General features: G+C 41.4%; 1 pseudogene; it reads right to left on the bottom strand.

Moving 5' to 3' along the window:
• LOC137730539 (urease-like) overlaps positions 1–15211 on the bottom strand; it is a 58327-nt pseudogene that overhangs the window by 5427 nt on the left and 37689 nt on the right.

Here is a 15211-nt window from a genome sequence, read left to right on the forward strand (position 1 = left end):
AATTATTCTCTTCATCCTGGTTTCCCCAATAGGAGCTGTTGGATCTAATTCTGAAATTTCGCGGCATATCGACTTCACCTTGTGAAAGTACTGGGCAATCGTCATGTCGCGTTGTACCATCGATAGCAGCTCATTCTCGAGAAGTTGCAATTTTGTATCGTTCCTCTTCGAAAAGAGTGTAACAAAAGTGTCCCATGCTTCCTTTGGCGTTTTAGCATCCCGAATGTGCTCCAACATTTCTTCTTCTATTGTGGTCTTTAAGGCAAACATTGATTTGCCTGCTTTAATTTTCCACTTCCGCAAGACGCCGTTAACATCTTCCGCTGCCGGTTGTGTAACTTCACTACCACCGACAACCTCCCACAAGTCTTGACCTTGAAGGTAAGACTCTATACACGTTGCCCACGTGTTATAGTTTTGGTTGTTGAGCTTCTTGATTCCTCCAACAACTTGAAGATCACCCATCGTATCGGCAAGACTTTGACTACACCGAACAAGCTTGAGTGACTACCGTGCAGAGTAATACACTACTCTCGACACAAAGAAGCTCCCTTTCAAGGTTTGTGATAACCCCAGCAATAATCTCAAGAAATTTTTTCTGATGTGGAAGATCAGTTAAAACTGCAACCACAGAGCATACTCAGAATTTCAAGAGACTTTACAACCAATGCTCTACCAAGAACGATCCCTGACCGACTTGGCTCTGATACCAATTGTTGAATAAGAAGAGTATCCAAGATAACTCTAATGATCCCAAGAAGAAGAAAATAGAGCACACTCTTAAAGAAAGCTCACAAAACAAACTAATTAGCAAAACTTTTCTTATTTAGCTCTAGGCTTTGTTTCTCCTTGGATGATATACAATGCTTGAGGACTTGGGTATTTATAGCAAACCAAATGAAAGCTACACCACACACTTACTTCACCTACAACATCCACCTACTTCACCTACAACCTCCACTTACTTCACCAACCTCACATATTTACTTCACCAACCTCACACACTTACTTCACCTACAACATCCACCTACTTCACCTACAATTGACATTGATTCTCAACAAGGCCATGTGGGATTCGTTGATGACGGCAGGACATTTTTCACGCCGCAGACTTTGATTATATCTGGAGCCTGGCCCCCACCTGCACCTTCACTGCCAAGATATAACACGGACAAAATATGAGAACTAAAAAAGAAAAACACAAATAAGAAGAAAGGAAGAAACGAAAAGTAACAACATGCAGGAAGTTACGCCAAAGATACACATAATTATTGGAAGTATGTATACTTTAGCAATATAATCATACTGACAAGTCATCAAGACTCGGAGAACAAACTATAGGTGTGAAAATGCAAAATATTCAAGTATGCAGGAATGGTTAGATAAATGTCAAGATGCCACCAAATGGCCACAATCTCAGACTGTAGTCAGTGTAATGCCTTAGCTACCGAAAAAAGTTCTGCCTCTTCTCTGTTTACAAAGTACAGTGGTCATGAACTTGTAGAAGACTGACAAAAAATTGCCGACTTATCAAACAGACCGAGAATGTGATTTATACCTGTGGTAAGTATGGATAGTTCTTCCTTTAAATGCAGCAATTGTATCCTCTACAAATCCAGACCCATTCAAGGTGTCTGTATGGATGTTAACGATCAAGATCAGAATTGATATTTGAAGATGAAACTCGTAAGAAAATACCACCGGAAACAGCCTTCAAGACCTAACATAAAAATAAAGAATATAGCACCTGGACGTCATATTGATCTCCAACAGCCAAACAATTGTCGATTGCAGCAGGAGTGCTTCCCCAGTCCTTTTGCAGCTTCAGTCCCATTGCCCCAGCCCTTACTATATCGTGTAGCCCTTCAGGTTTGGCAGTGTTCCGCTAAAGCAAGCCAAGGATATTAAAGAAAAATGAAGAAAAATGTAAAAGGAAACAGCTTTAGCCATCATTTTACATTTATAAAATGGTATTATGGTAGCAACAGGTTTATCGTTGAAAGTGGGCATGGAGTTGGGAAGAAAGAAGAGAGTTGAAGGACACACAACAGTTTAACCATACCTTCCCCTTAAAGCCAAAATTTAGAGGCAGGTTGTCAGTTGCTTGCAGCATTAACTTCATTTGTAATGGGCCTGGTGTCCAAGTTGTTGCGCGAGTCCCTGTAGCAGGTCCCATTCCACCTCCCAATAAGGTTGTGATACCTACAAATTATGTAGAAGTTTCCGAAAATGCACACCTTAAATGCTTGTTCATTGTCCGCAAAAATTTTAGAAAACACAAAGTTCAGTCATGAGTACGTACGAGCAGGAATAGAAGATGAAACAAATGAAATTTTTTTTTGTTTTAAGGAAACCTCGGAGGTAGGAAAAAAAACAAATGCAAATTGAATCAACCAGGAAATAAAATATGCTATTCAGATGAAACATTATGCAAATGCACCAAACCTTGAGTTAATATATTTTAAAAATTATGGCGTTTAATTTTTTATTAAAACAACTGGTTTAATATGCAACTTGCTGATATCATGTTATGCATATCTAATACGTAATCCATGTCTTTGGGGCAACTAAACAAGATGACTAAGCATCTCTTAAAGTTCTCAATAATGTTTCACACCAGATGCATGTATTTCACTACTCATCAAAATTTCACTATATGCATCACAAGCACTTTACGGCATAAGTATTCCCATAACATAGCTCACCTGTCGATATTGCTTCATATGCTAATTGAGGGCATATGAAGTGCACGTGACAGTCTATTGCTCCTGCAGTCACAATCATTCCTTCCCCCGCAATGACCTCAGTGTTAACCTAAGTGATAAAGAAGCAGGCATAAGCACATTTTATCAACTTCCTAGAAATCTTCTTCCAGAACGACCTGCTAAATGTGAGATGATATTTACCCCAATGATCATATTTACGCCATTCATAACATCTGGATTGCCTGACTTTCCAAGGGCAAAAATGTTACCCTCTTTGATACCAATATCTGCCTTATATATCCCGCTATAATCAATGCATTAGCTAGTTATAACCGTATCCAATGAATCAGCTGGGTCATTCCCAGATGACTGACCTATTCCTTCTCTAACAACTTTACCACTTCCAAATACCGATTCATCCCCATAAACAGTAAAATCCTTTTCAATTTCAGCAAACAAGTTGGTATCACCAAGCCGAATTTTATCCCAAGTAATAGGGCCGTACATGTTTGCATATGCCTCACGAGAAATTACGGTGGTGAAAGCTGGAACGCTTCCTGCAACACCTTCACTGCAAAACTAGTACTGAGCTAAGGCATCTCCAATTTTTCCTTAATCATCTTAGTGAACTGGCTAAAAATCATGCAACTTTATTGACCTAGCAAAACAGAAGCTAAGTGGCAAATAAACATTTCTCAGGAAGAAAGCCTTGACCTAGCCTTTGGTTCTTCATCATGTCCAAATTCTCTCGCTAGTATAGCTTCCATGACTTCCTTTAGTTTTCCTATTCTATAAAAACGACACGAACGGAACAACACCTTAGCATAGCAGCAAGTAGTTGTGGGTTCGGTTCCATTTGTTTCGATTTTTGGTCAAAACCAGAAACCAAACCGATGTTACTATTTGGTTCGCTTTGGTTCGCTTTTCTCTCAGTTTTTTTGGTTCGGTTTCCGTTTTTAATTTCTTTTAAAAGAAATACAAAGAAAACCTGTAAATTCTTTGCCCAGAAATAAAAATCTGGAACGAAACATGAAATGGGACTCACTTTTAAGCACCATTTCCATAATTTCATGCAAACAGTTAGCTAAAATCCCTGAACTTTTACACAGATTCAAACAGTAAAAAACCAGCACTTGTTTGCTTGGTTTCGTTCATTGTTCACATTCAACATCAACAAAAACCACTCATAAAAGCAAAAAGACGCACAAATCAGAGCATGCAAACAGCTTGTTGTAAAAGCAGAATCCAAAATCTAAATAGGAAATAAATAATAAGTATCTAAATTCAACATCAACAACAACAAAGATGATTCTCAATCAGTGATTGTATCGGGAAATTGGCGGACCTCAAGCCATGCCTCTAGCCTTACCTTACCTTCAACCATTAAATCTATGCGGTATAATCAAACAATCCCCATCTCTGTAGTGGACACAATACAATAATTCAGAAGTATAGAAAACCCACTATTATTGTGGAAGAAGAGAGAAATAGAAATAGAATTATCTGAGTCTGATTTGGAGAAGATAGGAAGAAAGCAGAGTATGGAGGTACGAGAATTCGACGGTTCATAGAGAGAGGTGGGAGCAAGGGAGGGATACACAGAGAGAGAGAAACTGAGAGGAATGTTATAAAGTATTAAATATTCAGAATCTCTATAAATATTTTATGGTTACTATAATAAGAACACAAAGGCTGTTGTTAAGTTGGCTCGAAGCAAATACTCTCAACCTAAAGGGAAGGGGGTTTGGAACCTCCACGCCTCTAATTCTCTTAATTCGGTTTGGTTTTTTTGGCTTCGGTTTGATTTGTTTCAGGATTTTTTTCGGTTTTCAATTTTTTAAACCCACCCTTAACCGCATCTCTAAATGTATAAATACAAATTTCTAAATTTAAATGCATTTAAAATAATAAATAAAGTGATAAACATTACGACCTTCAACAATAACTAGAAAAATGCACTCGATAAATTGGGTTGGGCGATTGGCTTACATGCATATTCATGTTCTCGTCAACTCACAGAGACTAAAAGCAGGAGTTAAAGTTACGAGATGTATACACGCATACATTCATAAATGCATGGATTAATTAGATTGGACTCATGGCTCAATCAAACAATTCTCAGCCTTAGCCAGCATTGAGTCCCTATTGTGGATATTTCGGACTCACCTAAGTCCCTAATGTGATTTCCAATTCCTGATGAGTCACCAAGTCCTTTTGGTTGGGGTTAATGCAACTCTTGATTGGGGATGGGCAACGGTTTTGATGAGCAAGTGATCGTGGTTAGTTACACATAACCATTTAAATCCTTACTTGCATAATCGTTTACTCATTGGGTAATTGTATAAACAACAGTTTATCCATTAGGTAATTACATAAACAGTTATACTCAAAACCATAACGGTTAAACGTTTAACAGTAGTCATAACCACGTAACCATTTAACCGTAACTGCATACTTGTTTATCCATCTACATATTTTTAACAACTTAAAAATTAAAAAAGAAATTTGTCATAATTTTCTTTTTCTGACAATTAAACACCTGTTTAGGCATCGAACAATATTATTATTTTTGGTAATTACCTCAAGTAATTGTTTGATTGAGTGTGTGTGTGTATAATAATTTACACTAAAGAACAGGGGAATAGTTACTTCTTCGTTCTTTGAATAATGCTACAAGTTTATTGGTTTAGTAATACATAAAAGTTTTCACAAGCATGGATATCATTGAATATTTCTTACTCATCTACAGTTTTTATGTACGATAAAGTTTCAATTGCATAAATTTTTGTGTACCTTAAGGTATCGTTTGGTATGCAGACGGGACGGGACGGAACGGAATGGGACGGGACGGGACGAGACAGGACTGAACGGAACGGAGCGGGAGCAAAGATGCCCTCGGATGGAAACAAGGAGGAAGAAGAAGGAGACGGAGAAGTTATAATTTTGTGTTCCACGGATGTGGAATGAGTCGTTCCAGGGGGTGAGGTAGAACGAAAATTCACCCAAAACTCGTCCCGTGGAACAGCTCGTTCCACCCGTTTTAGGCGCACCAAACGTGGGACGGAACGCCTTGTTCCACTCTATTCCGTCCCGTCCCACGTACCAAACGGTACCTAAATACCGCCACGTGAGTATCATAATTCGAGTTATAAAGATGAGTGAAATCACAACATCACGTGCCTGTGTTTACATATAGACTAAGAGTAAAATAAATCAAACTCCATACGAATACAAAGTAAAGCTTCTAAACACCCAAGGTAATCATTATCTTGAATACTAGATAATTCAAAGCTCCAAAATATTCCAAAACTAAACTTTCGAACTCTCTAATGCTTTAGCACGTTCAATCACAAAGTCTCGTCGATTTGTTGTCACCAAAAGAGGCTTACAAAAGAAATGTATAAATTGAATTAGTATCTCAAGTAATCACCAATAACTCCAAAATAAAAAACAAAAATAAAGATTAATATATATATATAAGCGGATCCGTGGCACCATAAAAAAAAACACTAGATTTGACTCAAGTTTTAAACCCTTAGATTAGTCCACTTTTAACGATTGAGGTGCAATTTGACATAGCATTTTGACATATAATCTTTCAAACAAATATACATTAGAAATATAAATAAAAATCCAAATTTTCTTAATTATGACTTTGATTCTCTCTCCTCAATAGTCAATACTTATTAATTGTTCTTTTATTCTCTCTTGTATTCCCCTTGCTTTCCTTTTTTTCATCATCCTCTCCTCTATTCTGAAAGTCTTCTCCAACTTCATGTTCACATCTTCCAGTCAATTGCACCATAAGTCTTTTTTTCCACACACAAAAGCTTTGTACCCCATAGAACACATCACTACTATGACTTGTAACTACACTTTTTTCACACCCTAACATGAAAATTTTTTCACACCCTTACATGATACTTTCTAGCCTTAGAAATCATGTATTTTTTATAACACTAGGAGCAAAAATCCAATTTCCTCACAGAATACTTTTTACACCACGAGGACCACCATCCAGTGGTTTTGGGTTTGTCTATGAAGATCAAAGATGCTGAGGACTATATTTCTCTAAACCACCAAATGAGTGCGAATATAAACCCTAAAATTTGAAAACAATAAGCGGTATCTATTTGATTGTTGCAGCAAGATATGACCATCATGATCAAGATGGGGAAGAAATTAGGGAAAAAAAAAAACGAAAAACTTGGAAAAAAAAAATAGCAGGAGAGGATGTATGAAGAAGAAAGGGTCAAAGGGAAGGCAGCAAAGTAATGAAAAACAATTAACGAGATAGGAGAGAGAATAAAAAATCTTAATTTTTTTTAATAAACAATATTATTTACATTAATGAAGAGGAAGTGAGTTTAGCCTCATAATAGGCTAGCAATAATGGGTTAGAAATAATGTGATTCAAATTTGTCTTTGAGTAAAAATAATTGAACCACTAGACCATAGTACTAAGTGGCAATAAAAAATCTTAATTAAAAAGTTTTTAGAATTTTGTTTCCAATAAAATTACTTGAATAAGAAAATTAATTGGACTAAATAGGTTGCATCTTAACCATTAAAAGTGAACTAATATAATAATTTAAAACTTGTGTTTTTATTTTATTTTATATTTTATTTTTTATGTGGTGCCATCCGACCCTTAAATATAAATAATATTTCTTTATCAAATGAGAGTATGGGAGCACGATTGCATTTGCTCCACAGAAATATTATCCGTATTTGTATTGTATTGTCGTGTAAAATCGACTTTTATCCCCTTGCCAGATTTTGATTACCTGGACCAATTAAGGGGTCATCATGTAACCATCCTCTTAATCATGAATTATTAAATTTTAAATTATTTAATTATATATATATATATATATATATATTAAAATAAACGGTTAAATAGATATAACCGGGTAATACCCATAATCATCCATTTAAATTTTACGGTGAATGGTTAAACCCATAACCGTTTTTTTTTTGTTTTAATGGTTACCCATAGCTGTAACCGTAAATTTTAAATATGTGGGTAATCGTAGTTATCTATACCTATGAGTATTTTACCATCCCTAGAGGCTAGTTTGGTATTGTTGTGTTTTTTTTTTTTTTTTTAAATGCTTGGTTATGAGAATAAACAGTTGCAAAATAAAATTGTTGAGTGTTTAGTAATTTTTTTTTATAAAAGTGATTTTAATTAAAAAAACAATGTTTGGTAAACTTTTATATAAATTGTTTTGAATGTGTTAAATAACTAAAAATGATATGGTATTTACTGTGATGTAATAATTGTCAAGACAATAATGTAGGAGCAAATATTGTAATTTTGTAAAACATGTGGGGGTATACTTGTCATTTGAAATTTTCATTAAATGAGCACTAATTACTATTGACACACCCCGACCGAGATCGGAGCGTGCTGGCCGTCACACGAAGGTGACGTAGCCATGTGCACGTGCGGAAGCTAACAAGGTAGTAGTATGAAAGTACGAATAATTAAAAACTAGCATACAAGGTACTAATACAAGTGCTAGTAAGTGAGATACAAATTCAGAGCAGGTCTAAAGCAGTCCAAACAAAAACGACAACAGCAGTACGCCCGAAGGCGACCCTACAATGGGGAGTGTCTGTCAGAAACGCCGGAAAGCCCTCAAGGGAAACCACCGCAACGGCTAAGCAACTAGAACCTGGAGGGGCGCAAAACAAAAGCGTGAGTGGGCAAAAACAAAGCTCTTTGAAAACCATTTAGCAAAATACATTCTAACCCCTCGCCATAAAACCTGTATACTTCCCAGAAAATAACATATGTACGTATGTATAGATATGCCCAACATGCTCAAGATATGCCATGTCAAAACCTCGTAATGAAATGTATGTGCTCAGGTATGAATCATATCAATAACATAACATCTGGCAGCCGGAGTCACCTAACGTGACCTGTACGGCTGTATATAGAGCTCAATCTCAAACTCAACAACTGAACCTGCCCACGAGTCGGAACCACTCTAGGTGGTCTGTACGACAGGCCTGGGTGTAATACATATATACGCTCTAGTGCTACGATCACGTGAAGGCTGTGCGAATAATCGCGGGTCACCTACGAGTCGGAACCACCTAATGTGGTCTGTACGACAGGCCTATGCACCCAATTTGGATCCAAGCTGAGCGTGTGGTGCGGGAGGTGAACATCACGTGAAGGATTGTGCCCTACTCTGGGCGGGAGCACTAACACCGGAGGTGCAGGTTATGAGCTCTCTAAGTCTCTCAAACTACTGCTGAAAGTAAATATGATTACCACTTACCTGGCACTTACCTGTGCGTCCACAGCACCCAATATGCATATATATGTATGCCACTACTAATGCGTGCAATGATGCATAAACGATAATAATAACATGCATGGCATAAGGTAAATAACCCTTTTTAATTCAATTTCTGGGAATATAAATGTATATAGGTATATACGGAAAACAAAAGCCCACTCACTGGTATGTAGAAGGGTCGTAACCCCCCTGCCTCGCGCGTGCACGCTCGTCCTCGGGGTACGTGTCACCTAAATGCGAAACAACTATAAAAACGTTAACTTTAAAGCACATAACTAACTTCTCGTAATAACTTCTCATACATTGCTCAAAATGGACAAATGAATATACCAACGTGCTCTACACAACTTCAAGATCACAACCATATTTTTAAAATAATTTTCCTCCGCCGCACGCGCCCCCACGCGCCGGCCAAGGCACGGACCTACGCGCCCCCCACGCGCGGCCACGTGCCCTGCACACTGACGGTGTCAACAGACGCCGTCAGGAATATTCCGTTAAACTGACGGAATATTCCGTTAAACCTAACTGACGCCGTCACTGCCGTTAGGAATATTCCGTTAAACCTAACGGAATATTCTCCTTTCTTCTCCGATCTACTCTCGCCGGACTCCGGTCGCCGGAAAACTGGGAAAAGTTTAAACTCACTATTCTCCTTCGTTTCTCAACCATTTTCTATGATTCTTGGACCAAAAGAAAGCCCTAAACTAGTAGAATCACGTTATACAACTTTTAAAAGCTAAAAACCACGCGATCATACCTGTCTCAAAACTCAAAACTCGGCCAACTTCGAACCAAGCCTTCCCGACGTCCAATTTTGTCCTACGAGCTACTCCGACGCTCACCCAAATGCCGTCATACTTCTCTCTCACTGGAATAAAATGAGCCGATTTCGTGAGTTGATCAACGATCACCCAAATGCCGTCAAAGCCAATTTGTGTACGCGGCAACTTGTACACAAAATCCATGGTGATATTTTCCCATTTCCACTCTGGAACGGGAAGCGGCTGCAACAACCCAAACGGCTTCTTCCTCTCTGCTTTAACCTGCTGACACACAGCATACCTGCTCACATACTCGGCTATCTCCCTCTTCATACCCGGCCAATAATAAAACGGTCGAATGGTATGATACATTTTAGTAGCTCCTGGATGCATGGCGTAAGCCGAGATATGTGCTTCATCCAGAATTTCTTTCTTTAATTCCACACTGTTAGGCACGTACATTCTACCCTCTAGCATCAACATGCCATTCGAATCACGAACTCTGAGGTCTCGCCTCCTTCCTTGCTCTCGAGCTTGAATAAGTTCTTGAGTCTCCTGATCAGCTACCTGAACTTCAAGCACCCGATCAACAAGTATCGGTCTAACTTGGAAATTAGCAAGTAGCGCCACTTCTCGATCTTCGGCTTCTAGCCTTACTCCCGTAGCACGCAAGTCCACCAAAAGAGGAACACGACTAGCGTACAACGCATTAATGCGGCCCTGCGACTTCCTGCTAAGTGCATCAGCCACTACGTTCGCACGACCAGGATGATAATCAATCGTGCAATCGTAATCGCTGAGCAACTCTAACCACCTCCGCTGACGAAGATTTAGTTCATTCTGAGTAAAAAGATACTGGAGACTCTTGTGATCTGTAAAGATCCTGCACTTCTCTCCGTAAAGGTAGTGTCTCCACAACTTCAACGCAAAAATGATAGCAGCCAACTCTAAATCATGTGTAGGGTAATTCATCTCATGAGGTTTCAATTGTCGCGAAGCATAAGCAATCACCCTACCATGCTGCATCAATACACATCCCAGACCATTCAAGGAAGCATCGCTATAAACCTCGAAATCACCACTATCGTCTGGGAGTGCCAAAACAGGTGCATGAGTAAGACAATGCTTCAACCTCTGGAAACTCTGCTCACACCTATCATCCCACTCAAATTTAACATCCTTCCTCGTTAACCTCGTCAACGGCAAGGCAATCACCGAAAAATCCTTAACGAATCTCCGATAATACCCCGCCAAACCAAGGAAACTTCTCACCTTGGTGACGGTTCGCGGTTGCTCCCAACTCTCTACCGCTGCAACCTTCTGAGGGTCAACCAAAATACCCTGAGCAGAAATGATGTGCCCCAAGAACGCAACTTGATCTAACCAGAACTGGCACTTGCTAAACTTAGCATATAGCTGGTGTTCCCTCAGCCTCTTCAACACCAAGGTAAGATGTCGAACGTGCTCCGCCTTTGACTTAGAATACACCAGAATATCGTCAATGAAGACAATAACAAATCTATCCAAGTAGGGCTGGAACACCCGATTCATCAAATCCATGAAGGCGGCTGGTGCATTCGTCAACCCAAATGGCATAACCAGAAACTCGTAATGACCGTAACGAGTCCTGAACGCCGTCTTAGGGACATCATCCCTACTGATCTTCAGCTGATAGTAACCAGACCTCAAGTCTATCTTAGAAAACACACAAGCACCTCTCAGCTGATCGAACAAATCATCGATACGCGGCAACGGATAACGGTTTTTAATCGTCACCCGATTGAGTTGCCTGTAGTCGATGCACAGCCTCAAAGTTCCATCCTTCTTCCTCACAAACAGAACTGGAGCGCCCCAAGGCGAAGTGCTAGGCTAAATAAATCCTTTATCCACTAACTCCTGCAACTGAACCTTCAATTCCTTTAACTCCGCGGGAGCCATACGATAAGGAGTTAAAGAAATAGGATTAGTACCTGGAAGCAATTCAATAGTGAACTCCACGTCTCGATCTGGGGGTAAACCAGGTAAATCCTCGGGAAATACATCAGGGAAGTGTCTGACCACTCTCACATCCTCAACTCTGTTAGAAACAGCTTCATCTAGCACTACGTGAGCCAGATACCCCTGACAACCCTTAGTTAACAACTTTTTCGCTCGCAGCGCTGAAATAACGCCATATCTCACCCCACTCTGCTCACCCACAAAAGTAACCACAGGTAGTCCAGGTCGGTGAAACGTAACTACTTTCCCGTAACAGTCAATGTTGGCACGATAGAAATGTAACCAATTCGTGCCCAGAATCACATCAAAGTCTACAATATCTAACAGGATAAGGTCGGCTGACAGAGCAACACCCTCTACGATCACCGGACATCCTGGGTACACACAATCTACAACGCAACTCTCTCCTCTAGGCATAACAAATTCTAAATCATACCCTAGAGGTGTGGGGCGAGGTTGCGTCACTTGAGCAAACGTATGAGAAATTACGGAATGTGTAGCTCCACAATCAATTAAGACTCTAGCAAAACAACCAAGAATGTTCAACGTACCCATAATCAAGTCTGGGTTGTTCTAAGCGTCCTGCAGAGAAATATTGTGAAGACGCCCCTGTCCCTGCTGACGCCCGCCGCGGCCTCTGCTCGCCTGAACGTCGCGTCCCTGAGCGCCACGCCCCTGACTGGGCTGACCCGACTGTCTCGAAGACCCTGCACTGCTAGTGGCAATCTCTCCCTGCTGATACTGTCCTCCCTGATACCACTGTGAACCACCCGTTGGAGCTGGAGGATATGGCATATAGCCGCCTAAATACTGGGGATAGCCACCCTGGGAATAGGGATCCTGAGTGTGCTGATACTGCCCCGGAGCATAAGGGACAGCATCACCCTGATAGTGGTAAGCACCACCTCGACACGTCTGGCCGTAACTACTAGGACCCTGGATCTGCTGGAGTGGAGCAGGTGGTGGCATAAAGGTCTGCTGTGGTTTCTGCTGCTGTTGACCCTGGGGACAATTCGCCGCTCTATGTCCCACCTGTCCACACGTGAAGCAACCACTGCTACCACGTCTACACTCGCCGAAATGCCGGTTGTTACACCTACGGCAAACTGGGGCTCTGCCTCGCCCACCATTGCCTTGCCTCTGGCCTCTAGCGCCACCAGAAAATCTACCCCCACGACCCTGTCCAGTGGCACTGAAGCCACCACTCGAAGAACTAGAACTAGCTCCACCTCTCTTGAAGTTCTGAGTCTGACGGGGCCCGAGCGATGCCTGACCTTTGCCTTTGTCATCTTTCTTCTGGTTGCCGTCCTTCTCTTCATCAGTATCGCTCGACATATTCTCGGAGTCCTCGATCCTCAACAGTATCTCATAGAAGTCCCGGTAAGTCTCGCTGTGGACTGTAGACGCCATAGAACGCCACTTCTTCTTGGTGCCCAAACGGAAAAGACGAAGCATCTCCGCCGGGTTACCAGCGACATCAGGATGGTAACGAGACAAGTCCGTAAACTTGCGATAGTACTCATTCGCCGACATCTTCCGCTGTTTCAGTTCGGAAAACTCTTGCTTCTTTCTATCGATGTACTCAGGGGGCACATACCTTCTCCTAAACAACTCCGTAAAAACATTCCAATCAGTCCTCTGATCCGGAGTCAACCTACGAAGCTCCTGCTCCCACCAAGCTGCCGACTCCGTATCCAGAAACCATGCGGTCGTCTCGACCCACCTCTCCATAGGCAAGTTCCCCTGATTATCCAGCACACGGAAAGTCTTCTCTATGTGTTCTAGCCAGCGCTCTGCGCCCTCATGCCCCTCACTGCCCTTAAACTTATCCAACTTCAGATTGTACATAGTCTCCAGAGGAGTCCTCTGGGGAGGGCGCATCACTGACTGAAGGGCTGCAGCAAAAGCTTCCCCCAACTGAGTAATATCGGGGAAACTAGGCTCAGAAGAGCGACGGGGTTCCCGACGAGGCGGCATAGTTCTGACAGAAGACACCAAAATCATTATAATACTCACAAGGACACAGGACTGCCAAACCTAGGCTCTGATACCAAACTGACACACCCCGACCGAGATCGGAGCGTGCTGGCCGTCACACGAAGGTGACGTAGCCATGTGCACGTGCGGAAGCTAACAAGGTAGTAGTATGAAAGTACGAATAATTAAAAACTAGCATACAAGGTACTAATACAAGTGCTAGTAAGTGAGATAAAAATTCAGAGCAGGTCTAAAGCAGTCCAAACAAAAACGACAACAGCAGTACGCCCGAAGGCGACCCTACAATGGGGAGTGTCTGTCAGAAACGCCGGAAAGCCCTCAAGGGAAACCACCGCAACGGCTAAGCAACTAGAACCTGGAGGGGCGCAAAACAAAAGCGTGAGTGGGCAAAAACAAAGCTCTTTGAAAACCATTTAGCAAAATACATTCTAACCCCTCGCCGTAAAACCTGTATACTTCCCAGAAAATAACATATGTACGTATGTATAGATATGCCCAACATGCTCAAGATATGCCATGTCAAAACCTCGTAATGAAATGTATGTGCTCAGGTATGAATCATATCAATAACATAACATCTGGCAGCCGGAGTCACCTAACGTGACCTGTACGGCTGTATATAGAGCTCAATCTCAAACTCAACAACTGAACCTGCCCACGAGTCGGAACCACTCTAGGTGGTCTGTACGACAGGCCTGGGTGTAATACATATATACGCTCTAGTGCTACGATCACGTGAAGGCTGTGCGAATAATCGCGGGTCACCTACGAGTCGGAACCACCTAATGTGGTCTGTACGACAGGCCTATGCACCCAACTTGGATCCAAGCTGAGCGTGTGGTGCGGGAGGTGAACATCACGTGAAGGATTGTGCCCTACTCTGGGCGGGAGCACTAACACCGGAGGTGCAGGTTATGAGCTCTCTAAGTTTCTCAAACTACTGCTGAAAGTAAATATGATTACCACTTACCTGGCACTTACCTGTGCGTCCACAGCACCCAATATGCATATATATGTATGCCACTACTAATGCGTGCAATGATGCATAAACGATAATAATAACATGCATGGCATAAGGTAAATAACCCTTTTTAATTCAATTTCTGGGAATATAAATGTATATAGGTATATACGGAAAACAAAAGCCCACTCACTGGTATGTAGAAGGGTCGTAGCCCCCCTGCCTCGCGTGTGCACGCTCGTCCTCGGGGTACGTGTCACCTAAATGCGAAACAACTATAAAAACGTTAACTTTAAAGCACATAACTAACTTCTCGTAATAACTTCTCATACATTGCTCAAAATGGACAAATGAATATACCAACGTGCTCTACACAACTTCAAGATCACAACCATATTTTAAAAATAATTTTCCTCCGCCGCACGCGCCCCCACGCGCCGGCCAAGGCACGGACCTACGCGCCCCCCA

This window comes from Pyrus communis, chromosome 4 (assembly GCF_963583255.1).
Source record: "Pyrus communis chromosome 4, drPyrComm1.1, whole genome shotgun sequence".
Classification (NCBI taxonomy): Eukaryota; Viridiplantae; Streptophyta; class Magnoliopsida; order Rosales; family Rosaceae; genus Pyrus; species Pyrus communis.